Genomic DNA, 27,243 nt, shown 5'->3' with positions numbered 1-27,243 from the left:
CCCAGTTCAGGATCGATTCCACATGTGTACCACCATAGGAAGCGGTTTCCTATGGTGGCATGCAGAGAAGAGGAGGAGCCCAGAGCTCCGGCGGGGATCCCATAAGAGGAGGAAAACCATTGCATAGAGCAGGTAAGTATAAAAATAATAGTCACTTTAACGTTCCCTTATTCTTATTAGCCAGGTCATGAAGGGGCTTATAAACACAAAAGTCTTTTAGATCTTTTGTATCAGCTTAGACCCAACAGAGTAGAATCCTTCAAAACCTTGTCCTGAGAAAATGCACAGAACTTACTTTTTTAGAGTTCTAAATATATTAATACATTTAGTCACCTTACTTATATTAGTTACTAAGTTACATAAGTTGAACAAAGGCGACACATAGTTTACAGTCTGTACACTGTGAAATCCCATTTAGATGTAGCAAATATGTAGTGCGGGGGCCTAAGCGCTGGGTCACACTGGTGCGATTTTTGATGTGACTTGAGTCTCACAGAATCGCATGACAAGGGAAATTACATTATTTTCAATTATGCATGTTCACATCAGTGCGACTGTGCCATGTGATTTTGGAAACATTTACTGTGCTACTTTGGTGCAATTTCAGTGTGATTTGGCTCCATAGACTATGCTAACCACACCCAGTCGCATCAGAGTCACATAACATAATCGCACTAAAAATCACACCAAAAGCGCATTGCAGTAGTGTGACCTGAGCCTAAATAAATAACTTAGGGTAGACTTATGCATAACATAGTTGTCTGGTAAGTCAGAAAAAGTTTGTGTAGCCAGTTTGATAATAGTTTGAGCTAATATGTTATTATTTCAATGAGTTTTTGATAGATAGGCAACAATTGTCGCTCTAGCTGGTCTGGAATGACAGGTCACTTCTATTCTCCACTGCTCAGAGGCTACAGCAGGGGCACACAACTGCTGTCCTGGGAGCATTCATTCTCTCACAGTTTTAGGATTTCTCTAATTATCAAACAAATGTAAGAGAACTAATGTGGGGTGTACTAAGCAAAATGTTTTTCTGTTCTTAAGCCTGGATTGTGTGTTACCTGAGGACAGTTTGCCTAAACTTGATGATGTCTTCTGTACTTAATGGACTTTGTATATTTTAGGCCCAGAATGGAAGCTTTGGTGCATCAAAAATGTCTGTATACGTCAGCATACAAACAAACTTGGCGCAGAGAAAGAAAATCTGGATACACTGAGGTGGACACCTTTTGGTCAGTAACTTTGTTCATTAATAATATACCTATGGATACATTTGCAACAATGTTACATTTGTAACCAATAGAATACCATGATTAATTATTTTTTTCTGCTCCATAATAGGTAATCTTTTTTTGGTCAGGTGACATAACAAACATTTCTACTCTATGAAAACTTGTGATTGACCACAATAGTATAACTGTTATTGCATATCATTGCATTTTGCGCTGGCTTGTTAAATGAGCTTTATTTTTTAATTAACTCAACTGAGTCAATATTCCATTGATGGTCAACAAGATATTGTTTCTTAAAGGACTGCTCGTGATGTCTATTCACATAAACCACAGAAGAAAAGAATTTGTAACTTATAAATTAGGCATTACTTGGCAGCTTTGAAGACTTCCTGCAGAGGGAGCCAGTGTAGCCTGAATCCAATCATTTTATGTGCTGTACTATTATACAGTTTGTATGTATTTACTATATATCCACTATGTGCACTTACACACCTTAAGTAAGGTCATATCGGCCTATGTTCTGCTGTTGGAAATAAATAACTTGAAATCTGTGAATAACACTTTCAAAATGATGAATGTGTCTAAATGGACCATATACTGTATGTGCGTATGTATAATATATATATATATATATATATATATATATATATACACATATAATATTATTACCGTTGTATTCAGGATCAAAATTCGATCTATGGCTGTTCCCACTGTAGAGAATCTAACAGGAAATTCCTGCTATCACCATACAATGGCACAGCAGGGAGGATACCATCATCTACCTTGCTTGTGTGTTTATTTTTATTTTTTTTGTCGTTCGACCCAATCTAAAACAAAATAGGACCAGCCTTATAAAACTGAAAAACAGCAAGCACAACAGAGATGGTTCTGTATGTTGATTTATCATGTGCATTGTTTCCACATTACATTAAAACTGGCTATAGAGTGAATGACTTGTAAAACAGCCAGTTTTAATGTAAAGCATTTGAAAGGGGAAAATCTGATGATGTGAGTCAAGTAGAAGAATATATAGAGCATATCTCAAGGCTCGGAGACACTATGTTTAACCCTGTGTTTGCTGAGGACTTGGTTCAGCAGGGGTTAAGACAGCCAAAGATGTCATAAAGACACTTCAGGCAGGCGTTGGAAAACTGACCCTTTTGCCAATTTTCACAGCTTGCAGTGAGAGATTTGAAGCCGGCTCCTGTCTGGCTGTTCCAGTTAGTGTCAGTGCATCCAACAAGGTCTTCTTTAAAAGACAGCCTCTACTAATTGGAAAGTGTCCCTCCCTTAAAGAAAAACACACACACCTTGTTCTGTGGATGTGGCTGGGAAGAGACATTGACAAGTCTTGGGCACGGTGTAGGCAGCGGTCAGACGGAAAGTCACAGAATGCAGGGAGTTAGAGCCGATGTCATATTATTCGTTCACCCCGTACACGTTTAGGAGCAGGCTGTGGAAAAGGAAGGACACTTTTAATATACAGTGGAGAAACAAAATACCCTGTAAATGTTAATTCATGTCAGCTGTATAGCAATGTCTGGAGTAGGGGAGGACTGGAAACCTTTGGCCTCTGGGGCAAACATAACTATTGTAAGGACCTTATTTGTGTGAGCTAAAGTTAGTGTACCAAGCATAGTCCTGCATTGATTGGTGAGCATAGTGAAGTGAAAGGTTTAAAGTGGAGTTCTGCCCCCCAGCATAAAATATAACGTCAGCAGTTGCACATACTGTAGCTACTGACTTTTAATATTAGGACACTTACCTGTCCTGGAATCCAGACATTGTTTCCATTGGCTCTCCAGTGCTGCCGTTGCCATTCGTGGGAAGGGAAACCGACAGTGAAGCCTTTCTACTTCACAGCAGGTTCTTTAGTTCTCTATTAGTGCGCTGCACTTTCTGAATGGCCTGGTGGTGGGGGAAGGATGAGGGGGTGAGATCTCTTGGAAGTGGGGACAGGTGACTGTCAAAAACAGGTACCCCCCCGATAGGTACTAGAGACGGGAGGGGGGGAGGAAGCAGATAAGTTGAGCTTCCACTTTTGAGTGGAACTCCACTTTAAGGGTTCGTTTACACTTGCTTTAAAATGTGGCATTGGACAGTTTTTTTAAAGCACTCTAAATGCCAATCAAAGTACCTGTCACTAAATAAAAGGGTTACCTTACAGTCCTGTTCATACTGTTGTCTTTGCTTTGCTTAAAAAATTCTACCCCATGTTGCTTTCTTGGTGCTTCAGTTTTTCCAAAGCCTCCATAGAATTCTATGACAACACTTGCTTACAACACCTGAAGCTTTTAAGGAGCATTTATTCAATGTTAGCTTTGCTTTGTTTTGGAGGCATTGCAGGTATGAGATATCCCAAGATGCAATGGGAATCCAACATGCAAACTAGAAAGATATCATCAGCAGGCACTTCCGGTTCACATCTTGTGTGCAGTGTGGAGCAGCTGGAAAGTGAGTGCGGTCTGGACTGGAGTGAGGCAACTAGCAGATGGCACAAGTGGTGTGCAGTATCTAAACACTATAGCAGAAGGTGAGTGGGTACTGGAGAGAGAGGACTAAGCAGCAGAGGATCAGCAGAGCTGGGGACCAGAGCAGGAGAAACTAGCAGATATCACGTGGTGTGCAGTGTGAGAACAATATAACATGAGGTGAGCGGGGACTGGAGAAAGAGGAGGATCAGCAGAGCTGGGGGGTTGCTACTGAACGGGGCATCAGTAAAGCTGGGGATATGGACACATTGGGGTGAATTTACCAAAACGGGAGAGTGCAAAATCTGGTGCAGCTGTACATAGAAACCAATCAGCTTCCAGGTTTTTTTTTGTTAAAACTTAAGGCTGGGTTCACACTGGTTTGACACAACAGTCATACGACTGTTGATCTAATTTTGTCCTGCGACTTGAAGTCCGACTTCCATCAGACTTCAATGAACTTTGATTCGACTTTGATCTGGACAATACCAGGCCCTTTGAGTCTGGTATGAATCTTTAGGGGAAATTTCACGGCACATTAAAAGAGAAAAACAGCATAGGGTTCCCCCTCCAAGACCATACCGACCGAAGGATTAAAAAAAAAAAAGTGTGCCCCCCCCAAAAAAAAAATCCATACCAGACCTTTATCAGAACACGCAATCCGACGGGTCAGAAAAGTGGGAGGGGATGAGCGAGCGTCCACCCCCTCCTGAACCATACCAGACCACATGCCCTCAACATAGGGGGAGGGGTGGGTGCTTTGGGGCAGGGGGACACCCACAGAGACAATGCCTGTGCTGCAGAGAGGAGGTGGAGATGAGCGGGGCTTCGTTCCCCCGCATCGCTGGACCGTGGGACAGGTAAGTGTCTGATTATTAAAGGTCAGCAGCTCCAGTATTTGTAGCGGCTGACTTTTAATTTTTTTTGTCGGAACTCCGCTTTAACTGATTGGTTGGCTCTTACATTTTACATTATTGTATTCACTCCTATGCATCAAATCAGTGTCCCTCATATGGAGTTGGTACAGCTTAGTCTGGCCATAGAAAGAGCAAATTTCTTCACTCCCTGCTGGGAGAACACAGTGATTATTGCTAGGGGCCATAACTGCCACTAGCAATAATCACAAGTAAAATCTAATAGGCTGGTTCTACCCAAGTTTATTGATTGCTCAACTTGGCCTCATTCAGCCCGCCCATACATGGTTCCAATCTTGGCTGGTTCCCGCTGAACCAGCCAAGATTCAAACTGTCTATGGCCGACATTAAATTATAGCTCTACGTAAAACCTTTTTTTTTTTTTTTTTTTAGTTTTGGATAACGTAGGGAATGGGTTAAACCTTTTGTCAAGTTTTCACTGTGTCTCCATTGCATGGGATTCACTGCTTGTTTGTCCTAATGACTGTTGTTACCAAAACATAAAGTAAGGAGACATTCAAAATTGTCCCCAGATAAGGTGAAATCTTTCAATGTGTGCACCTGTTCCAGGGACAGCTGTCTAATGCCGCGTACACACGATCGGAATTCCGGCCAGAAAACGCAAATGAGAGCTTTTCATCGGAAAATGCGACTGTGTGTATGCTCCATCGGAATTTAGCTGTCCGAATTTCCGCCAGCCAAAAATTGATAGCATGTTCTCAATTTTCCCGACGGAAAAACTTTCTATCGGTAATTCAGATCGTGTGTATGCAATTCCGACACGCCAAAAATCACGCATGCTCAGATTCAACTACGAGACAGAAGCTATTGGCTACTGGCTATTGAACTTCCTTTTTCTAGTCACGTCATACGTGTTGTACGTCACCGCGTTATAAATGATCGGAATTTGATGTGACCGTGTGCAGGCAAGACAGCTTGACCTGAATTCTGTCGGAATTCCATCAGGAAAACCATCAGAGCTTTTTCCGACGAGAATTCCGATCGTGTGTATGCGGCATAAGAGAGGACTTGCCTTCATATTTGGAGATTTTTTCTAATTTCCTGTTGTAACTAAAAACAAGAAAGGAAGGGAAATTTTCCAAACAGCAAAAAAATTCCCTTATAGAGGGTTTTCCTCTACTCTATCCAAAGTAGATAAAAAGGGTTTTGGCTATACATACACCAGAACATTGACCGAGTACTGGTTGTTTAAACTGGTAAAAACCTCTATCAGCTTCTTAAAATCGCTTGTAGAATTAAGTATTGGGAACCCACTTTGGAGTTCCTGGTTCTGTCCCTTCCAACGGGAAGCTGTCCCTTATCCCTACAGAGTTCTTCAAGGTGAGAAATAAATGAGTAAATGTAATGTTATTGCCAATAATGTAACATCTTTGTAGCATCCATCAAGACCTTGAGGCAGAAAAAGATTGTGGGCTTCCACAAAAACTAAATATCAGCAAGTCTGTAACTTGACTTAGTCAGGCCTCGGGGCCTGGGACAGAGAAACACCTGTGTGAGGATCCACTGCTGGGGGGAGAGATGCCTGGACTTGTGGACTTAATATGTTTTGTGATAGCTGCAGTATAGTGCTCCACACTGTAAAGACTACTGTTCAGGAAGTCGTGTATATAGACTGCTATGTCGGTGTTCTACAGTAAACCATTGAAATGCATCTTGAGTGGGTATACTTCATCCTGGGTTAATAGGGCTCAGACCAGGAAAATGTGAGGAGGTAGGTCTCAGGTACAGAGAATGTGACACAACATGGGGAATTTTTTCCCAAAAGACAGGTATGTGAGTGTCCTAGCCAGAGAAGAAGCGGAACAGGACCTGGGTCACAGCTTGGCCACAGCTGTGGAGGAGTAGCTGCACCCAAGTATGAATTTTAACCACTTCCCACCCGGCCAATGCGTATATACGGCCGGGTGGGAGCCGCCTGCTCCTGATAGGACGTTTGGGAACGTCATTCAGGAGCAGCGGGATCGCGCGCGCGCGCGCCCGCGCAGCGGCGCGATCCCGATGTGCTCGTGTCACCCGGACACGGCACATCTCAGATCGGCAGGAGGGCTCTGTGATTGGCCCTCCTGATCACATGACGGCCGTGTCCAATCACGGCCGTCATGTGATGTAAACAAACAGCCGGTTGCTAGGCAATCGGCTCTCCTCTCCTCACACGGAAGTCACCGCTGAGGAGAAGAGAGCAGATCGCTGCAGCTGGCTGATGATCAGTGAGTATGGGCTGCTTTTTACAGCTTTTTACTCACTGATCATCAGTGTAGTGTACACACACAACACACCACACAGTACAAACACAGTCCCCACATATGTCCCCAAAACACACATGTCCCCAAAACATACATGTCCCCAAATAATAAAAACACATGTCCCTAATAATAAAAACATGTCCCCCACATATGTCCCACTAAAATCACATGTCCCAATGATTATCTGCACACATATGTACGTGATCACCTGCACACATATGTACATGATCATTTGCGTACATATGTCCGTGATCACACAAACCAATTATTATACACTTAACGGAATTTTTTTTACCAAAAACATGTAGCAGAATACATTTTGGCTTAAATTTATGACAAAATTTGATTTTATTGGATTTCTTTTCAAATAGAAAAAAGAAAATATAGTTTTTTTTCCAAATTTCCGCTATTTTTGCGCTTATATCGCAAAAAAAAAAAAACGGAGTCGTGAATAAATAACACCAAAATAAAGCTCTATTTGTGCGAAAAAAATGATAACAATTTCATTTGGGTACAGTGTAGCATGACCACGCAATTGTCACTGAAAGAGCGAGAGCGCTGAAAGCTGAAAATTGGGCTGGGAAGGAAGGGGGTGAAAGTGCCCTGTATTGTAGTGGTTAAATTCAGTTAGTATGTAGCAATTTCACAGTATTTCAATACATTTTCTTATGTTTTATTCACCTACAAATATTCTATTACCCTTTCACTGCCAGAGCCATTTTTACACACTTGTATACAAAATCATTTTAAGTTTGAAGATGACATAAAACCCCCAAACATTACAAAGCAGACACCCTAGAGAATAAAATTGAGACATTTTTTATGTCACACGATATTAGCTCAACAGTTTATGAAACTCAAAATAAACTGAAGTTAAATTTAGGGCACAAAAGCTATCAATATATTATCCCATTTTTGGTAAAATATTAAAGATGAAGTTGTGCCGAGTAAATAGATTCCCAACATGTCAAGCCTTAAACTTGCACCCTTGAAAAGGCAACAAACTTCAGCACTCTATATTTTTTATTACACTTTCAAAGCCCATGAGGCATCAGTTTAAAGTAACTGTGATCAATGGACCTAGAATTATGGCTCTCATTTATGCCGCGTACACATGAATGGACTTTTCGTCAGCAAAGGTCCAACTGAACAAATCGGTCGAACAGTTCGATTGTGTGTGGGCTCCATCGGACCTTTGCTGTCCAAAAATCTGACGGACATTAGAAATAGAACATGTTTCAAATTTTTCCGCCGGACCCAGTTCCTATCGAGAAATCCGTTCGTCTGGTCAAAAAAACGATGCTAGGGCAGCTATTGGCTACTGGCTGTGAACTTCCTTATTCTAGTCTGGTTGTACGTCATAATGTCGAATCCGTCGGACTTTGGTGTGATTGTGTGTGGCCAAGTCCGTTCATCCGGAAAGTCTGTCGGAACTCCGCCGAAAGTCCATCGGGAAGACCATCGAGCCTATTCCGTCGAAAAGTCCGGTTGTGTGTACGTGGCATTAGTCGTATGCAGAGATTTGTAACGTGTAGTGCCATTGACGTTTTCTTGCATAGGTGTCCCCAGTGCTTGCATTTACGTTTATATGTTCGTGAGGGGCTCAAACTTTTTTGGGGGGCAGCTGCTGGATCACTTTTATCTGACGGCCAACAGTTGGCTGGCTGCAGCTACTGGGAGAGAACCCCCTGTTGCCACTGATGTACATCAGTAGTAGTAAAAAGGTTAAAGTGGTTGTAAACCTCAGACATGAAATATGAACAAATGATGTCCCTCTATGGCGTACTTGTCTCAATTAAACACATTAAGTGTAATTTCTATCCGCTGCCTTGTTCCTTTGATATTTGCATGAGTCACTTCTGACACCAAGAGAAACATGGTGACAGGGGAGGAATCTCCAGCAGATTGACAGCCTCAGCTTTCTTCCTATGTGCTGTTTGCAGTGTGTCTCTTCCCCCCCAGCAGCTCTCAGAGCTCTCCTCATTAAGCTCTGCAGATACTCTCAGATAAGCTTTATAAATTCAGAACCTTAAACTGGTAAAGCAGAGAATGCTGAAGATAAACAGATACAACTTATATAGGAGGATTTGTTTAATCTCTGTGTATCACCTGGGGATAGTCCCCTTACTGGGTATATGTAAAGGTTTACTACCACTTTAAAGAGTTTGGAAGTGTCAGGAAAAAGCTGTCACCACTACAAAATAATACAGAGAACAGAACTGTATCATATGGAAAACTGACATGAGAACATATTTTAATACATTATTTATATAGTTTGAGGATGACTAATAGAAGTCACACATTATTGTACAGATGAGCCTATAATGAGAACATAGGACAGTGATATGATTATGGAAAGTACGCTGGAATGATACAACAGATATGACGAGTTGTGCCCAATCACTGGTAAATTCCATGGTACCATGCAATAAACCAAACATCAGTAAGAAAAATTGGTCAAGCATGTGAACTCTGACCTATAGCCATGGGGTCTGCAACACAGGACTCCCTGGTATTATACCTCAGGGGAGGTCACGGGCAATGGTAATGTTTAGTTTGCACAGCTGGAATATGGGGATGTGATGTATGGAATGGATAGTACCGTGGCTACTTCAGGCTATAGAATGACCATGGATGATTGCTGCTTTCAGAAATAGATCACAATGTGTAAACATTTACAGTCTGAAATGATTCATTCTTAGTAAAGAGTACAAACTGCTTGTTTTTCACCCTACATAACATCTATAGCTGTCTCCGTGTGTTAGAATATATTATTAGACCCCTTTCACACTGAGGCGCTTTAGAGGTGCTATAGCGCTAAAAATAGCGCCTGTAAAGCGCCTCTCCTGTCACTCCAATGTGAAAGCCTGAGGGCTTTCACACTGGAGTGGTTCACTGGCAGGACGTCAAAAAAAGTCCTGCAAGCAGCATCTTTGAGACACTTTAGGAGCGGTGTATACACACCGCTCCTAAAGCACCCCTACCCATTAAAACCAATGTTTCAGGAAAAAAACTTGTGCCCATCAATGCAGTCTAATCAGTGCCTATCTGCAGCCTCACAAGTGCCATGAATTCAGCCTCACAAGTTCCATGAATGCAGCCCTACCATTACCATGAATGCAGCCCCACCATTGCCATGAATGCAGCCTCACCACTGCCATGAATGCAGCCCCACCACTGCCATGAATGCAGCCCCACCACTACCATGAATGCAGCCCCACCACTGCCATAAATGCAGCCCCACCATTGCCATGAATGCAGCCCCACCACTGCCATGAATGCAGCCCCACCACTGCCATGAATGCAGCCCCACCACTGCCATGAATGCAGCCCCACCTCTGCCATGAATGCAGCCCCACCATTGCCATGAATGCAGCCCCACCATTGCCATGAATGCAGCCCCACCACTGCCATGAATGCAGCCCCACCATTGCCATGAATGCAGCACCCCCATTGCCATGAATGCAGCACCCCCATTGCCATGAATGCAGCCCCACCATCGCCATAGAATACAGCACCCCCATTGACAAGAATGCAGACTCAACATTGCCATCAGTGCAGCCTGATCCATCCCCATCTGCAGCCTCGGAGGAGACAGGGAGGGGGGCGGGAAGAGCGCCAACAGATTACATACAGGAGAAACCTGTTTTTTTGGCGGCCTCTTTAATACAAAGACCCGCCTCCTATGATGGACAGAACAGTTGTCCAATGGCAGCGCAGGAGATGGGACTTCCTATTACAGAGACCACTGTGTAAACAGGAAATTCTCCTGTATATACGGCACTCGTCCCACCCCCTCCCTGTCCCCTCCAAGGCAGCCAGCATATATATCTTTTGTGGCCCTGGCGCTCAGGGATTCATTGGGGGCCACAAAAGATATACATGTCCAAATTGCCAGACAGGCCGTTCAAAACCGGAATGCGGGCCGCAATTGGTCCGCGGGCCAGACTTTGGACATGCCTGTACTAGATGGAAGGGAAACTGATCCCTATCTGTTTTTAGTGGATCAGATAGGACTGGATGTTGGTGGGTGTAAACTGACACATGTCCATTTACACCCGGCGCTCCATAGAGGAGAGTAGAGGGTCCGATCGCATCTGCCTGAAGAAATGACAGCCTCATGTGAAAGGGGCCTTTTATGTTATGTCACATGATTCAAATGTTATGAACTAATGCCAAATTAAAAGATTTTGGACTTCAAAAATCTTTGGGTTTTTTGCTCTAATTAATCTTTGTAAACAAGATGTTTATTGCTGTCTGTGTTGCTGCTGTGGAGGTCACCCCACAGCACCCCTGTGACCATCATCACCAAATCAGAAAGCAATGGGTAATCCAAACATGTTAACAGACAACAGCAGAACAAGATGTGAGCGTAACTCTTCCAATGGAGACAAATGTCTAAGAAAGGTGTTCCCCTCACTTTGGAAAAAAGAAAAAACTTTCTGTTGCATCTGCAGATGCCCCAAAACAAGGGTTTTTATTCACTCCCTGCTATATTCAAACTTTAAAAAATTTGAAAGTTATACCTACACACACACTTTCCTTTTTAGTACTGTATGGATTTTCACCTACTATACAACATGATTCCAATTCATTTTTTGCTGCTTTTGTGTGGCTCAGTAGTAGTTTCTCAGGAAACGCTTTCTTCTTTCAGGGGGTATGCACACTTTACACCCCTTCTATGAATAGTTATTGATGTAGAAGCAAAATACTAGGTATTCCCTACAAACATCCTGCTTTTATCTTCAATGTGGGGACCAGAACCTCAACATCAAAGGCACAGCTCTAATGAATTAAATTAAGCCAAATATAAAGGCTTTTTATATTAGAAACAATGCTAGCTTTGCAGTTTATATAGGGGAAAGCAAACGTCTGTTTTAAAAATAGGATATTCTTTATTCAGCAGCCTGTACAGTTTGTTCACACTCTGGGCCAGTATAACTGTCTCTTATAAATAGTGGAAAACGTTACAAGCATACTATACAAATTCTGCATTCTTTAACGCATAGCTGTACCTCCAACATTCAGAGAGGTTAAAAGCCACTGTGGACTTGGCAATAGGGCACCAAACCACATTTCTGTAACCAGCATGGCTTCCCATCACCGAAACACAACTGTCCTTTTCTCTGGATCTCCCACTGGGTCACGTCTGTTATGGTAATGCCAGTGATGCTAGAAGCTTTACATAACCTCATTTGTGACCACAGAATAATACCAATATTCATGCTATGGTGAGGCTTTCCTTCAGTCTGGGAGTCTATTGCTTGCCTCCTGCCTGTGTGTTCTTTCAGAAGTTAAAAAGTACAAATTACATACTTGTGTAATGCTGTAAGATTATGTTCCCCTTGTGCTGGCTTTTAAATCCTGAGAAACATTGCTTGAGTGTGAAGGAGATGCAGTAAAACTATTTGTAGCACCAACATTCTCCTAAAAAAGCAGCTTTGGGTAGCATGTAAAATCATTTGGCAAATTGCTAATGCTCTGCAGGAATACCAATGTCAGAATTCCACTCAATCCATTTTTACTAGAGTTTAAAGAGGATGTTCAGAAATGAAAAGTCAGCAGTTTCAAATCCTGTAGTTGCTGACTTTTAAATAAGCAAACTTAGCTGTCCAGGGATCCAGCGCTGTCCTCACCTAGGCCAGTTCTTTGCCCCTTCTTCGGGTCCGTGGCACGACCGACATGCTTAGTAAGTGAAGCCAGCTGTGGCTCCTTGTGACTTCACAGCCAGCATACCACTGTGCATGCATGAGTTGCGCTGTGCTTTTTGAATGGACCTGCAGCCTCTTGGGACCCGTGATGTGTCCCAGAAGGTTGCAGGTGGGGGGAAAGGAGAACTTCTGCTCCAATCGCCTAGGCCAGGGGTCTCCAAACTTTCTAAACAAAGGGCCAGTTTACTGCCCTTTAGACCTTAGAGGGCCTGGACTGTGGCCCGTGGAAGTAGAAAATTGTATTTGTGAAAAGAATAGTGCACCAATCGATCACGTCAGAGGAATAATGTCCCATCTTTCGGGTCAGTGTAGAAATAGTGCCTCATCATTGATGTCAGTGGAGGAATAGTTCCTCATCATTGGTGCAAATGGGAGGAACAGTGCTTCATATTAGCCACTTACAGAATGGAAGATTTGGCTGCTTGATGACTGGCCTAGCCTTTCTAAATCAGAGTTCCTCCACATATTACTAGGGTCTTATTGAGCATTGCCCAATTTCAGCCTCTCCAATAAGTAACTGCGGACACCAATGATCTTTTTATCAATCTGTAAATAGGGCAATGACCACAAATGTAAAGTGCATTCTTCTCAGTGACCATCACACTAATGTCCCAGAAGCTGTAGATATAGTAATTATTAGCTGGGGTTCCCTGAGACTGGAGATTGATTTCAATGAATGAATGAATGAATGAAATACTTGTATAGCGCACAATGCGAACTGAATCGCTTCTAGGCCTCAATGGTACCTTCATGTCAAAATCTTTGAGAAAGGCTGCTTTAGTCAGTCATTTAGTGCTGTGTGGGCTCCCTGTAATCCTTCCCGCAGCCTTCTGTGGAGGTGGATAAGGATAACATCTTTGTCAGTAGTAAAGGGTATTGGTAATTAAAATGTCTCAGTTTGGGTGGAATTTGGACATCCTGACCTGCAGAATTATAGGCAAGGGTTTAGGTGTTCCTAGAGAAATTAATGCCATGATTAAAAATAAAAAGTCTGGTCAGGTCCACTTTGTCTGCTTTGTATATTTCCATGCTGAATTTTCCAGTTTGACTGAAGTGTAGCTTTAGGATCCCTGTAGTAAGTAAACTCAGGAAGTCAACTTTTTATAAATGAAGCACACACTGTAGCCAGACTTTTAAACAGCTATTTTTATCTTTATTTTCCTTCTGCCCCATCAAGTGTAAAACTACGCCAGCAATTATCATTGTGCCACTTTCGGGTTTTGAAATCGAGCTGATGGCAAGCTTGACAATGTTTCAGCAGCTATAAAGGCCACTAAGCAGTCTTTTCTGATTGGAAATCATGGATGATATACAGAGTAGAGGGGTGATAATATGCACATCATGGCAGCCAATCATATTACAGATTATTGATGTCAGTATAAAGGTAAATTCTGAATTGTTGCAATGATTCTTACTGCTTTTTGCCTTAAGGGTGTTTATTTGTACAGTGGTCTGTATATGTAGCAACACAATATTACAGCAGTTATCAAATCAGAAGTATGGCCAAAGCTCTTTTGACCATAGTTCTCCTGTGGGTCACAGGAGTGCCCTTAGTTCTGTACTTATGTGACCCATATTCATCCGACAGCAGGCTAAAGCCCGCTGTCAGCTATTACAGAGCTGCTCCAGGCTCTGCAGGAATCCTAACAATAATGTTAGGATCCGCATACATGCCTTACTAGCAGCTGGCTCTGCCTCTCAGCGTGTCACTGAGAGCTTGAGCCAGCTGCTTCTGCCCCCTCCATATGCTGGTGCTCCAGTGAGCTCTGGAGGGGCAGAGCACAGAGTGGTGACTGACCTGAGAACCTGATAACTCAGCGATCAGAGGTTTTGATCTCTCAATTCTCAGTGTAGACGTGGCGGAGGACCGATGCAGCATCACACCGATGCTGCACCCACCTAGGTGAGTATGAATGTTTATTTTTTTTTTAAACCCCTAATTCTCCCTCCCCTTCAAAATTATTATTTTATCCCTGCCTACCAGATGCTGGGTTTTCCTCAATTCAGTTACTTAGCCACTCAGAGGATCCAGCATTGCCCTACTACGATCCACTTTTCTGCTGCCACCAGTGTTCTCATGCTGCCATTTTTCTCTGCGATGTCATCGGAAGGCGACGGTCTCTTCTGGGTTCAGGCAGCCACACCCCCCCCCCCCATCACTAATGCCAGGCCTACCCCTCTCCTCCTTACATGAATGATGCCACCTGGGATATACAACATTCATAGCTCAGGAGGCATTTGGAGCGCAGCACGTCATTTTTCCAAGGCAATAAAGGACAGGGGTGGGGAAGAAAAAAAAGATAAACGAAAAAGACAAAAAAAAAGTGTTGATGTAGTGGAGGTTTCAGGAAAAAATGGTGAATAATTTGGAAGAAGTGTTGGTTTTAAAACAAGGTTCTGTGTAAGACAAATACTACTTCTCTGTCTTGCTGTGTAAAATTCTTTGTGAAATGGGTTTTCTAAGCTGCAGGACTTGGGGGGATTGTAATGTGGTATTAAACCTTGGAGTTCTGGCAAGTGGATTCAGCCTCTATGTTTATTGTGGTGGGGCAGTGTGATCACATTGTCCACATCTGCAGAATCGATTGGATGCATGCTTCTATCATTACCTGCACGCTCCATTAAGAGGGACAGAGGAAGGGTGGAGGGAGCTTAGGGCCTGTCTGAAAGGATCTGTGTTCTAGAGATGATGGGATCAACTTACACCAAAACTTCCCAGCACTGTCAACCAACACAGGGCACTCTGTGTACAGACAGCCTGGTCCTTGCAACTGACACGTGTTTTTACAGAAATACAAAGGCTACAGTTTATTTGCACTCTGTCAAAATTATTCTTTCTCACAGCTCCACCTATAAGAGAAAATATTGCCTCTATGCGTTCTTATGTCTTCTTTCTGCCATGGACACTAAATGCAACACAACTGGCAATCATTTGTCAGCAGTTACTTAAAGCATATTTGAACCCCAAAACTAAAATTTTATTTTTTGCAGCTTACTAGTCCTTAAACATGATAATTGCATTTTTTTCAGACTTTTTCCATCTTTATTTTTATCTGATATGCCTGCAAATAACACACATCCTTTTCCTATGCTTGCTCTTCCACTGTATCTATGGAGAGAGCCATGGTTGTCATCCAGGCTGCATTTATATCTGCTGAAAATGTTCTTAGCTTATTAAAACGAAAACAATGCAGCCACCATATTTAGGCCCCATTCACACTGTGGCATTCCAGGAATGTGCAGAGAAACCCGTTTTTCTATGTACATTCCTGCAAACTTACAAAAACTGTGCAAATAAAGGGATTGCGGGTAGCAGTCCCATATTTGCCAATGCGCAAATAACACATATCATAAAATGCGCTTGGCACAGTGCCAAAAAAGGTACTTGCCACACGTAGGGCAAGAAAAAAAAAACGGTAAAAAAACCTATACACTCAGGGCAGCCTCATGTAATGTATATTAAATTATCAAAAATATAAGATAGTTTCCAGATACTATAGGAAAGCTAGAAAGCCCAACAAATTCTACCTATAACCAAAACATCATATTTTGTTGGTCTACTCTATTAAAGTGGTTGTAAAGCCTCAAGGTTTTTACCTTAATGCATTCTATGCATTAAATTGTAAGTTCACCTTTATAGAAAATCTATCAGGTGAACTTGCACTGGACCTTGTCCCCATTGCACCCGGTCCTGCTAACCTGGTGCCTGCCAATTCACCATTATGACGCATCACATAGTCGCTCTACCAGTCAGGGGATTTGAAATCCTCTTCGCCCCCCAGCAGTGACAGGACGGGCAATTCGAAAGCTCTTAAACATACCTCCTGATGAGGTACGTTGAGGTACGTTTAGAGATTAAGCCAAGGGGATTTCTAAGCCCCGGACCGGTGAGGAGGCTATACGATGTCTCCTTGCTGGGCTCCAGGTCAGTGTGACTGGGGGGATGAGGAGGGGGTCCTGTGTAAGTTCACCTTACAGATTTTTCTGCAAAGGTGAACTTACCCTTTAAGGTAAAAAAGAAAACCTGTGCGACAGCTCCCCCCCGACTCACCCCCCTTTTTTATGCCTGATCCGATCTGGTGATGGGCACAAACACAGTGGCTACACCTGCTGTCTCTCTCCTCAATGGACATATTGATATCAGCATGAACCATTGGCTCCCACCGCTGTCAATCAAATCCGGGTGGGTCCGGGTCCCGCTGTCTGTGTCAATGGACCCGGCAATGTGACTTGGAAGCGAGCCCGCATGGGTGCCCCCAGGAAAAATTGTGGCTTTCCGTGGGGGCGCCAGATGAAGAGGAGGGGCCTGAAGCGCCGGCGGGGGACCCCAGAAGAAGAGGATCGGAGCTGCTCTGTGCAAAATTATTGTACAGAGCAGGTAAGTATGGGCATTTTTGTTATTTTTTTAAAAACAAAAAACAAAAGGGATATTAAACCTTTCATTTTTTTAAGGCACATTCATCACCTAATTTAACCACTTCTTTATTTTTTGATCCTTGCCTACATTCCAGCATAAGCTGGTGCCAAGATCACTGCCCCAGGTTTCATGTCACAATTTTTTTTGAAATTGAGAAATTTAATACATTTTTTATCTTCACCTTTTTTTTTTTTTTTTTTTTTTTTTACATACTGTCACTAGTGCAGTGCAGCATCATCACATGATTGGTGTGGCAGTTATCAGGGATACTGACTGATAAAAAAAAAACCCCAAAAAAACAATTTTTTTAACTTTTTTTTTTTTTTTTTTACATCTGGTCATCAGAGTAGTTTATTGTCACCCTATTGACACTGCACTACTCTGAAGGGGCGATCAGGATTTTTTTTTTTTTACACATTATTGCTTATAACAGTGTTGATCACTGTTAAAAGCAGTAGTTCTATCCGTGGCTTTCATTCATGACAGCTTGTGACCTGTGATTAGCCAATCACAGGTCACAAGCTGTCATGAATGAAAGCCACAGATAGAACTACTGCTTTTAACAGTGATGTTTCAGGGTGCTGTGATTGTTCCAGGTACCATGAGGAAGCTGTGAGCCAATAACCACATCACAATAGTAAGTAAAACCGTCATGAATGGCAGCCATTCATGAATGTTTTGCTTGCTTGGCCAGTTAACCCTTCCCTATGCTATCCAAAACGTAAATAATTTCTTGGCTGAAGTTGCACTTATAAAATATACCCGGTCCAACTTACATACAAATTCAACAAAAGCAAAGCTTTTTTGTAACCCGGGAACTGCATGTATTGCTGTCTGTGCTCCTGTTAGGGAGATTCACCCTCTATTTGTCCTGTTTACCATTAGTGAAAGTAAAAGAAAATCTCAAATTTTGGGTTGACACCAAAACAGTAATAAAGGGGAAATCGTCCAATGGGAACACTAGTTCCGGTGACCCTGGTGATACCCCGGATTTCCTCAGTTTGGAGGGATTGCCTCTCACTTCCTGGCTATGGGACAGAAAAGGAAAGGGAAATATCACCAATGGGACACAGAAGGCAAAAAAATTAAATAAACTGACAGGGGTTACAAGCCTCATTTTCAAAATGAAAACAAGTTTTCCCTTTAGTTACACCTTAAAGGTAAAACAGATTGCAATGAGTGACAGCCTGATCACACAAGGTCTCTAGCTGTCATTTTTAGAATGATTTGTAGTGCTCACTAGAAGCCAGTCACAAATCTTCTCAGTCAGCCTACACTATGCTTCTGAAGGCCACTATCATTTGTTAATGTTACCACATAACATTTCAGTTTTTATTAAACAATTCCATGAATGTAATTTTACCCATGTCTAGGTTTAGATTAGAACCAGCGATTGTGCCTTCTTATCCTTTGCTACTTTACCAGTGCAAGTTTATATGTTGAGCGACACTTTCAGACATTTCTGTAATTGTAGTCTTGGTTCTTTCAAGTGGCACCCATTGATCTTGGAGTGGCTAATTAAAGAAGAGTTATTATATCATCACCTACATATTAGCTGTGTGTGTAATTAGTGGTTTTATGCTGACATGCAGTGGACATTTGATAGTAGGAAATTCCTGGAGATAGGAGAAAGCACAATAAACTAGCCCAGGGGCCACTGTGTACAGCCTCTGAGATGAGGAGGATGTTCGCGTGTGAGACTGTGTACTGTTAGTACTGTAAAACTGGGAGTAACATGCTGCCAATGTACAGTATAAGAAGAAAAATTCTCTGCCCGAGGCAGCCAAGCTTTGCGAAATGTGTAATGCATTGTTTCCTTGTGGTTACTGCTCATTCAGACGAAGGAAGTTGGTTGTAATTACCAGTGTTCTGTAGATTTACAGAACACTGGTAATTGACATCTATGTGTCCTAAATTCCTAAGGCCCCTTTCACACTGAGGCGCTTTGCAGGCGCTACAGCACTAAAAATAGCACCTGCAATGCGCCCTGAAACAGCCGCTCCTCACACTCCAGTGTGAAAGCCCAAGGGATTTCACACTGGAGCGGTGCGCTGGCAGAGCGGTTAAAAAAAGTCCTGCCAGCAGCATCTTTGGAGCGGCTTCACCGCTCCTGCCCATTGAAATTAATGGGGCAGCGCGGCTATACCATCAGCAAAGCGCCGCTGCAGCAGCACTTTGCAGTGGTTTTAACCCTTTCTCGGTTGCCAGCAGGGGGGTAAAACCGCTAAAACAACGGTAAATCTGCGCTAAAAATAGTGCCGTTTTACCGCCAGCCCACGCACCGCCCCAGTGTGAAAGGGGCCTAAATAATATGTTTTTTTTTTTTTTTAGCTTTCTTTAGTTTTCTGCAGGCAGCCTGTAGTGGTTGGCGTTTGCTAGGCCCCTCCCACAGCTCTGCTCTCTGCACAGGCTATGTACAGCACATGTCACCACAACATTTATAAGGTAGTATTTGGGTTTGTAAAGGAATTTGGTGCACTTATACTAAATTAATTGATATTGTGGCTGATGGGTAATACTGTATATTTAAAGTGATTGTAATTTAAAAAAATTTAAATAACGGTTATACTCACCTGGTCTGTGCAATGCTCTTCTCGGGACTCCTGCCAACACTCCTGGCTCCTCCCCTCCAGTGAGTGCCCCTTTCTATTGAGGCATTCGTGCGAACGAGCTCCTGTGCCCGTCCCCTGCTGCCTGACCCGTCCCCTGCTGCCTCATCGCTGGCTTTATACAAAAGTTTGTGTCAGCAGGTTGGCTTTAAAGCAGAACTCTGGCCAAAACTCTTATGTATTTGCTATATAGAATAGTGAATAATTAGAACCTCTTTTGGATTTTATTACATTAGTATAGGTTCCCTCAAATTCGACTTGTTGCAGATACCAGCAGTTGAAGCAGAGCAGGTGATTAATACAAAGCAGCAAAGTTGAGCTTGACTAACTAGCTTGACATTAGTTGAGCCCCTATATCCTGCCAAGTGTCCTGCATGGTTAAACAGGCAATCCATCTCATTGAAAAACACCAAGAGGTAGGCTCAAGAGGCAGGAGGGCATGTTATTATACAACACTTCAGTTACCTGTATTTACTGATCATTTAACATGTGGTTTTCAATAAAAGGTAGCTATCGGTTGTTTTTTTTTTTTTTTCTTTTCTTTATATGCTCAATTTTTTGTAACATGTTTAGGTTAGGTGACAAAGTTATTGTCAGAGGTAAACAGTATAAACTGAAATTAAATTGAACATCTAAGCAATCAGACGGAGCTCTAAAGCCCCGTACACACGACCGGACTTTTCAACATCCAAAGTCTGACGGAATGATTCTGGCAGACTATTCGATCGTGTGTGGGCTGCAACGGACTTTTGATTCGCAAAAGTCTGACAGACTTTAGAAATGGAACATGCTTCAAATTTTTCCACAAGAACTCTGCCGGACCCAGTTCCTACCGAGAAATTCGCTCGTGTGTATGCTATTCCGACGGACTAAAACCGACGCTAGTGCAGCTATTGGCTACGGGCTATGAACTTCCTTATTCGAGTCGAGTCGTACGTCATCACGTTCTAATCCGTCGGAGTTTGGGGTGATTGTGTGTGGCCAAGTCCGCTCATTCGGAAAGTCTGTCAGAACTCTGCCGGAACTCCGTCAGAACTCCTTCGAAAGTCTGTCGGACATAAGTCTGGTCGTGTGTACGCGGCATAATTCCTGTATTTCACTACAGAAACTGACTTTACTGTTATAAATACGTCTAAAATGCAAAACTCCAGTGGGTGTAACAACATGTCTGCTTTCCCCCTTTCATAGTGTATCCTTACTGTGGATGAGTGTGGGGTGTAGCAAGATGGCGGCGACGGAACGTCACTTCCGTAGCAAACTGCGATGGGTCGCGGAATATGTCGTTACAGGGGGCAGTTATTGGGTTATCTGGCGTTTTATCCTTAATAAAAAACATTTTGTAAAGTAATTGCTTAATATAAAAATATATATATATATTTTTATGGCAATATAATAAGCAGCTGCAGGGGACATAGTACAATTAGGCCCCTACAGATTAACTCATGATGGCTGTACAGCATCTGCAGCACAAAACTGCTTACCAAGCACTGCATGCACTTTGTGACAAGAGTTACCATTGGCTATCAACCTTCTACAAATAAATGCACCCATAACTGTAACAAAATGAATACAATTACTCCATACTATGCGCCCTGGAAAAGAGCCATGGTCTCTCCAGCAGAATTTCTAGATAAAAGGCAGGAAAAGGTTGACATTTCTGGACTCCCTGGAGCATGTTATTTAGCTGCATATTTTATGTGACTATTTCAGTTTGATTTATCTCTCTCGCTGGGCTAAGGGATGAAAGCAGCTCCTCACATGTTCCCTGTGAAGGGGACTCTTCACAGCTAACAGATGTGCAAACACAGGAACTAAATGGAGATACTGTAGGATCTTTGCAGTGAGTGGGCGAGCTCCCAGGCCCTGACACTTTGTGTGGAGGTGGCAAATATATAGAGTCTGTATGAATAAGGTGCTGGGTGGGATGTGGCAGCTGTGTCTATACCTGACTTTTTATTTTGTCTGTCTTCTTCACACACTTCTTGAACTTTTGGTGACTTCATCTTTTTTTGGTGCAATTGGAATATAAAAAAAAAAAACTCTGCACATTTTTGCTTGTAGCACAGTCTGCTCAGTTTATTTCTTCAGCCTATAATACTGGTAATAAAGCGGTTCTCCTAGGCTATTCTTTGTCATTCATCTTCCTGGAGTCTAAATACGGAGCATGTTCCTAAAAGGTTGGTGAGGAAGCACAGATGGCTTTAGAATTATTATCGGAGCCCCAACAGCACACGGAGGGATGTCAGATATTAGATGGAAGAACTCATGTTGTAGACACCTGTCATTTCAATCTGAACCAGTCATTAAAATATTGATGCGTTTGGACTGACAACATAGAATGCCTGTGATGGCTTTTTTTCCCCCCAAAGCAACCTGATAAAATGTATACTTTGCAACGCTGTGCCAAGATCGGGGACACATAAATGCAATGACCTAAGAAGAACCAGATACCTATATCATGTTGGCTTTACTCACTAGTAGTTAACGTGATCATGTGGAACCAGATGAACTGGTTTCCAAGAACTTTATTTTTTTACTATAACTTACGTAGCCTTTAAGCATTACATAGCTATTCTTTTAGCTATTTTTATTGTTGTAAATAGAAGCACATGTTCTGTGGCTTAATCCAAACTGCCAGTTCCCAGTTTGGATTGGCCAGTCACTGAATTCATATAGGCTTGCTCCATCTGCCTTTATTAGGGTCATTATTTTGTATTACACACATATTGTTTTTCACTTTCCAGATTGTACCCTGTTCCGTTGCAATCAAAAAGGTTACATATGGTATAGTGAAGGAAAAAATCTGATTGGCTGTGTGTGGTGAGGCAACACAGACGTGACTGGGACAATTATACCTTAAATGCAGTAAAGAACTTCAATCGAGACAAAAGTCAGTAGTAATAATAGTTAATATTAGGTTATGTCAACCTTGAATTGCATGTTTTTCAGTGACAATATGAGAGGTCTGTGGTAAAGCATAAAGGTGTTTATAGCATTTAGATGGCAGCCTTAGGGCCAGTGTTTATGGGTTTAGGGCTATAAATGAAGCTTGTTTTGACAACTTTTTTTTTTCAGTTTGGATAGAGCAAGGGAGGGCTATAATCACTGTGAGATTTTTTTCACCATCTGTGTCCCTTTACGGAGATTTACCTTCACTTTCTTTCCCATAGCCAAACAGGAAGTGAGAAGAAATACCTGCAAATTAAGGGAATTTTTAGGGACCCTCAGGTCATCGGAACAAATATCTCCATTGGAAGAGTTCCCCCAATTACTTTTCTGGGAACAACCCAGAATTTGTGGTTTTCTTTTACTTTCACCTTTAAGGACAATAGTAAACGGGACAAATAGAGAGTGTGAATCTCCCTGACGGGGGGCACAGACATCAATAGAAACTGACAAATGTTTGAATCCCTCTCCACAAAAGTTTTGCCTTTAGTTATAATTTAAGGTGCTTCTGAGATCATTCATAATTTATTGCAGGTGCATTTGCCTTTTGTTCTGACTGGCATTTAATCTATTTCCATCTGCTTTTGCAATGCTATAGACTTGTATGAAGGGAAGCAGTTGTCGTATGAGCAAAAGCCCATCAACACCAACCTATATAGATCTAATGTCTGTGAAGCACCTGCAAAAGCTAATGGCTGAGGCTTTCTGTTGGGGCAATGTGAACAGCCTGGTTGGGTAACCTTGTCCGATTACTTTTTTCCCTCGATAAGCCGTTGTCAGTGTTGTCTGCAATACTTCTTTCCTGCCATTCTGCAGAGGCTAAACACAAACCACCCCCAGAAATTTATGTAGCAGTCCTTCTTCGAGTGATCTAGCAGACTTAAGTCTAATTTCCCTTTGTCCTTTTCTATTTCTGCTTGAGTACATTGTTTGGTGATGGTTGTGAACATCTGAAGGATGTTTAGTGAGTCTAAATAAGAGGTTTTTATCAAGTTGGTTGAAGTGTGTGTTACCTCAAAAATGAGTAATACATATATGTGTTTTTGTGTATTCATATAGTTTTTTGTAAATAAGGTCTATTATGTTTTATTTTCTTCATTTGTTATAAAATACTTAGTAATCATGCCAGTTCCCCTTGTTTCCACTTTCAATCTGACCATGCTAAGGACAGAAGGGGATCTGGGCTGGTACGGGCAGTTGCATGTCTGGGCTTATGGATACTTACAGGATTGACATGCAGGGCACTGTGCCGATGCAGAGCGTGATTCTATCCACCAAAGTCAGATTTGCAATCAAGTCTCCAATTATTCTCCTTTTAATAGAAACGACTGTATACTCTGGGGATTCATGGCATGTCTCTAGTCCTATAGTTAGCCTACAGGTTGACACTGCCCCTGCTAAGTCCTGTAGAACCTGACTGAGAGTGAATCCTTGCATAGATCCTAAGCGATTGTCATTAGGAAACTCCGTCCCCACCCCTCAGAGCTTGGGGAGGAAGAGGAGATATAGCTGTTTTTATGGCCACCAATAAAATAAAGGCAAACTTTTTTTATTATACTGCATTAATACAGCAGTGTTGGGTCCTAAAAAAAGCAAACATACATACTCACCTAGATGGCTGCAGCATCGATCTGCCGCAGCTGTCCCCTCCTGGCTCTACACCGAGAACTGAGCAATCAAAGATCACTGATCACTCAGTTCTCGGGTCCACGCTGAACACAGAGCAGTGACTGTCTGTCAGTTACCACTCTGTGCTCTGCCCATCCAGTGCTCACTGGAGTGCTGGGCTGTGGAATGGGTGGGAGCTGTTCGCATAAGCCTGGTACACACAAAAAGTTTTTTTTTCCCATGCAACCTGGTGCGTTTCATGAAAAAAACCTGACTAACCATCTGACATTAGTATAGCGATCTCAGCGATCTCCTCTGCTGAGCTGTTGTGTTCCGACAGGGGCTGCCCCCCGCCAGCACACTCTGATCAGCACTTTCCGCCATTAGCGGAGAGCGCTGATTGGGAGTCGGCCGGCTGCTGGGTTTCCAAATGGCCAGTTTCGGTTGGACAGGCCATCATACACACGGGGGGCAGAATGTCGACCGTTTCTTTTTAAACCGCCAACTGTCTCCCGACATTCGCCTCCTGTGTACCTGGCTGAGCCAGGTGCTAGTTAGGCACGTGCAGTCTGGAACGGCTCTATGATGTCAGCCAACAGTAGACTACAGCCCACTATCGGCTGCATCTGGGTTACAGGGGTACAGAACTAAGTGCACTCTTGTGTCCCACAGTAGAACAAGGGTCAAGAGAGCTTTGTCCATACTTGTCCTTTAAGTTAAATTAATATGGCATGTGTTAAAGAAGCTCTATTCAATATGAGCATGAAATCATTGACTGAAATGATTACTTACATTTGTTGCTAACACAAAGACCCAACCAGACCGGTAATACAGGCAGGCACCTATCATCTTCACACATACTTTAGAGTAAACCTGTTGTGAAGAAATGTTACTTGCTTTCTGGTTATCATGCTCACACAATATCTTTGTGTACTCTCACAGCCACTGACCTGAAACAAGTGTGTAGATAGGAGTCCTGACTTCCCAATGAGGTCCATGTCAATGACTAAAAGAGTCAAGCCAGGCGACTAACAAATTCAGAAGAAGGTTGACATTGGCATACTTCATTTCTCTTTGGACAGGTTTACTGTCCAGAAGGCCTCAATTTCTGGGATGCGCTAACATTCACATCTCAATACTTTTTAGGGTGCTCTTCATTTCCCACACCTTCCTATTTGCCCATTTCTTGACTGGTGGCCTTACTGGAAGCATTGGGAAGACTCTCTCAACTCTTCTGAAATATTGCGACACCTAGGGCGCTCAAGAATATTCTGAGCACATGAACATGAACAAGTATTTAATTTTTTTGGCCAATAAAAATATTTACACCTATTTATTGGCTAAAGGTGCATACAGGTAACGTACAGGTACCACTCTCTAGGTGGATACATTAAAATCCTACAGTCAATAAGTATTTTTTATATTACCAATAGCTGTAAAAGTCTTTTTTGCTTTATCCCATTCTTCCACATTGCCAAAGGCTATGTATATTAATTCTTCGGGGCCAAAAAGAAACCTATTTAATTAATTATTATAATATCTCACCTTTCACAAATAATAATAATGTAATTTCTAATAATAATAATAACAATATTAAAATAATTTCTCATAATTTAGGCTGCATTTACCTGGGCGATTAGCACACCCTGTTATTTCTAGCACCAGGAAATGTGTGTATTCCTGTGGCTGGAATGGCAAGTGTTTGGCTTCTTCAGAAGCCGTTGTTCATAACTGTTTGCACAGCCAGCGATTGCCTGCATTGATTCTGACTGGATGGTTTTTGTGTGTGTCCAGCCAGGATCATCGCAGGTTTTTGCTTACGTCTTTCTTAACCCCCAAAAACTAGCAAACAATTAGAGTCTAAGCTGCAGAAAGTTCCGAAAATGAACCACTTTTCTGCTATTGGCCTGTGTACTTGCATGTGTACATTGGTTTACCAGTATACATTTTTGATTGAGGTGTTGGCAAGCTGCTGAACTGCATTTCAGCTGCACAGACACACCGTCTGCCGGTGCCTAGATGAATGTAAATCGGGATATGTAAAGTAGTAAGAGCCGGAGACTCATCTGTGCTGTAAGGTAAACAGGTGAGACCTTTCTTCAAGGCGCTACATATTTTTGCCTGCACAGAGCTGGCGATTTGAAGCTGCACGCCACATAGCTTGTATGCCATAAACAAATAGTATTTATAAGCTGCCAGATAATTTTCCTAAATGTATGGACACTGTAAGGAGATAAAACAGTATGTGGTCACCTATTTTGGTACATGGATAAAAATGCAGCCAAAACAATGATACATTGATGTCTTTCCCTGGTATTGTGTCATCTAAACAGACAGCTTTGTCCTTGAATTATGGACTTTGGAAACATATAATAATCGACTGTACTTCTCCAGCACCAATACAGCTGTTATTGTGATCAAGATATGAGTGGCAGCCCATTGCTGTAACCATGGAGGCAAGAGCTTCAGCTGAAAGACATGCTAATTATCTGTTGAAAGTGACCTCTATTTTGGAAGACAGATATAAAAATCTTCTTATGTCTGAGGTCAGGGATTCCCTATATCTTTCAGTCGGATCCAGACACAATGGCAACACTGGTGTTCTCAATGAAAACTTGACATCCAGAAATGCAAAATATATGATTATGGGAATCTGAATCATGCAGGATGATATCATAAACTCTGATCTATATTCACGTGCCAAAGATTCAAAATCTCTGACGCCATTTCCTACGGGACATCTACTTACTGGATTTGCCTCGGAAAAAGATTTATTCTAATAAAAGGGGCTGCACATACATTGTGGTGCCGTGGCATTTTTTTGGCTCTGTTGTGCCTTGAAAGAATGTTGTAACAGTAGGCTTCCTACTCAGCCTTCTGGTTCATGAATCATCAACCAACATCTAATATTACATGCGGAAGCAAAATCCTACAGAGTCTCTTTCCTTCGTCCTAGAACAAGCTGCCAATTCCAACAATGAAGCCTACAATCAATTAAACCAGAGGGTGTCTGCCACTTTCCAAAATGTGTTAATGTGCCTATAGCAGGAATACTATTGCTTTACATCAGG

The 27,243-nt window shown here is 42.3% G+C and overlaps 1 protein-coding gene across 3 annotated transcripts in view; it reads right to left on the bottom strand.

Annotated features, from left to right (window-relative positions):
* The window catches only part of ZNF469 (zinc finger protein 469), a 609,231-nt gene that overhangs the window by 43,944 nt on the left and 538,044 nt on the right, over positions 1-27,243 (bottom strand). For 2 of the 3 annotated variants that reach the window (XM_077453365.1, XM_077453366.1), the window contains one exon: positions 2,543-2,685. The exons of the other annotated variant lie outside the window; for it this stretch is intronic. The gene's annotated coding sequence lies outside the window, so the exon portion shown is untranslated. The remainder of the gene's footprint in view (positions 1-2,542; positions 2,686-27,243) is intronic. 3 annotated transcript variants of the gene reach the window in all.

The sequence above is a fragment of the Lithobates pipiens genome, unplaced genomic scaffold, assembly GCF_037356315.1.
Source record: "Lithobates pipiens isolate NorthernLeopardFrog02 unplaced genomic scaffold, aLitPip1_a1.2 Scaffold_10, whole genome shotgun sequence".
Taxonomy (NCBI): domain Eukaryota; kingdom Metazoa; phylum Chordata; class Amphibia; order Anura; family Ranidae; genus Lithobates; species Lithobates pipiens.
Note: the sequence above shows the minus strand (reverse complement) of the source record. Positions and strands in the feature narration are given on the sequence as shown.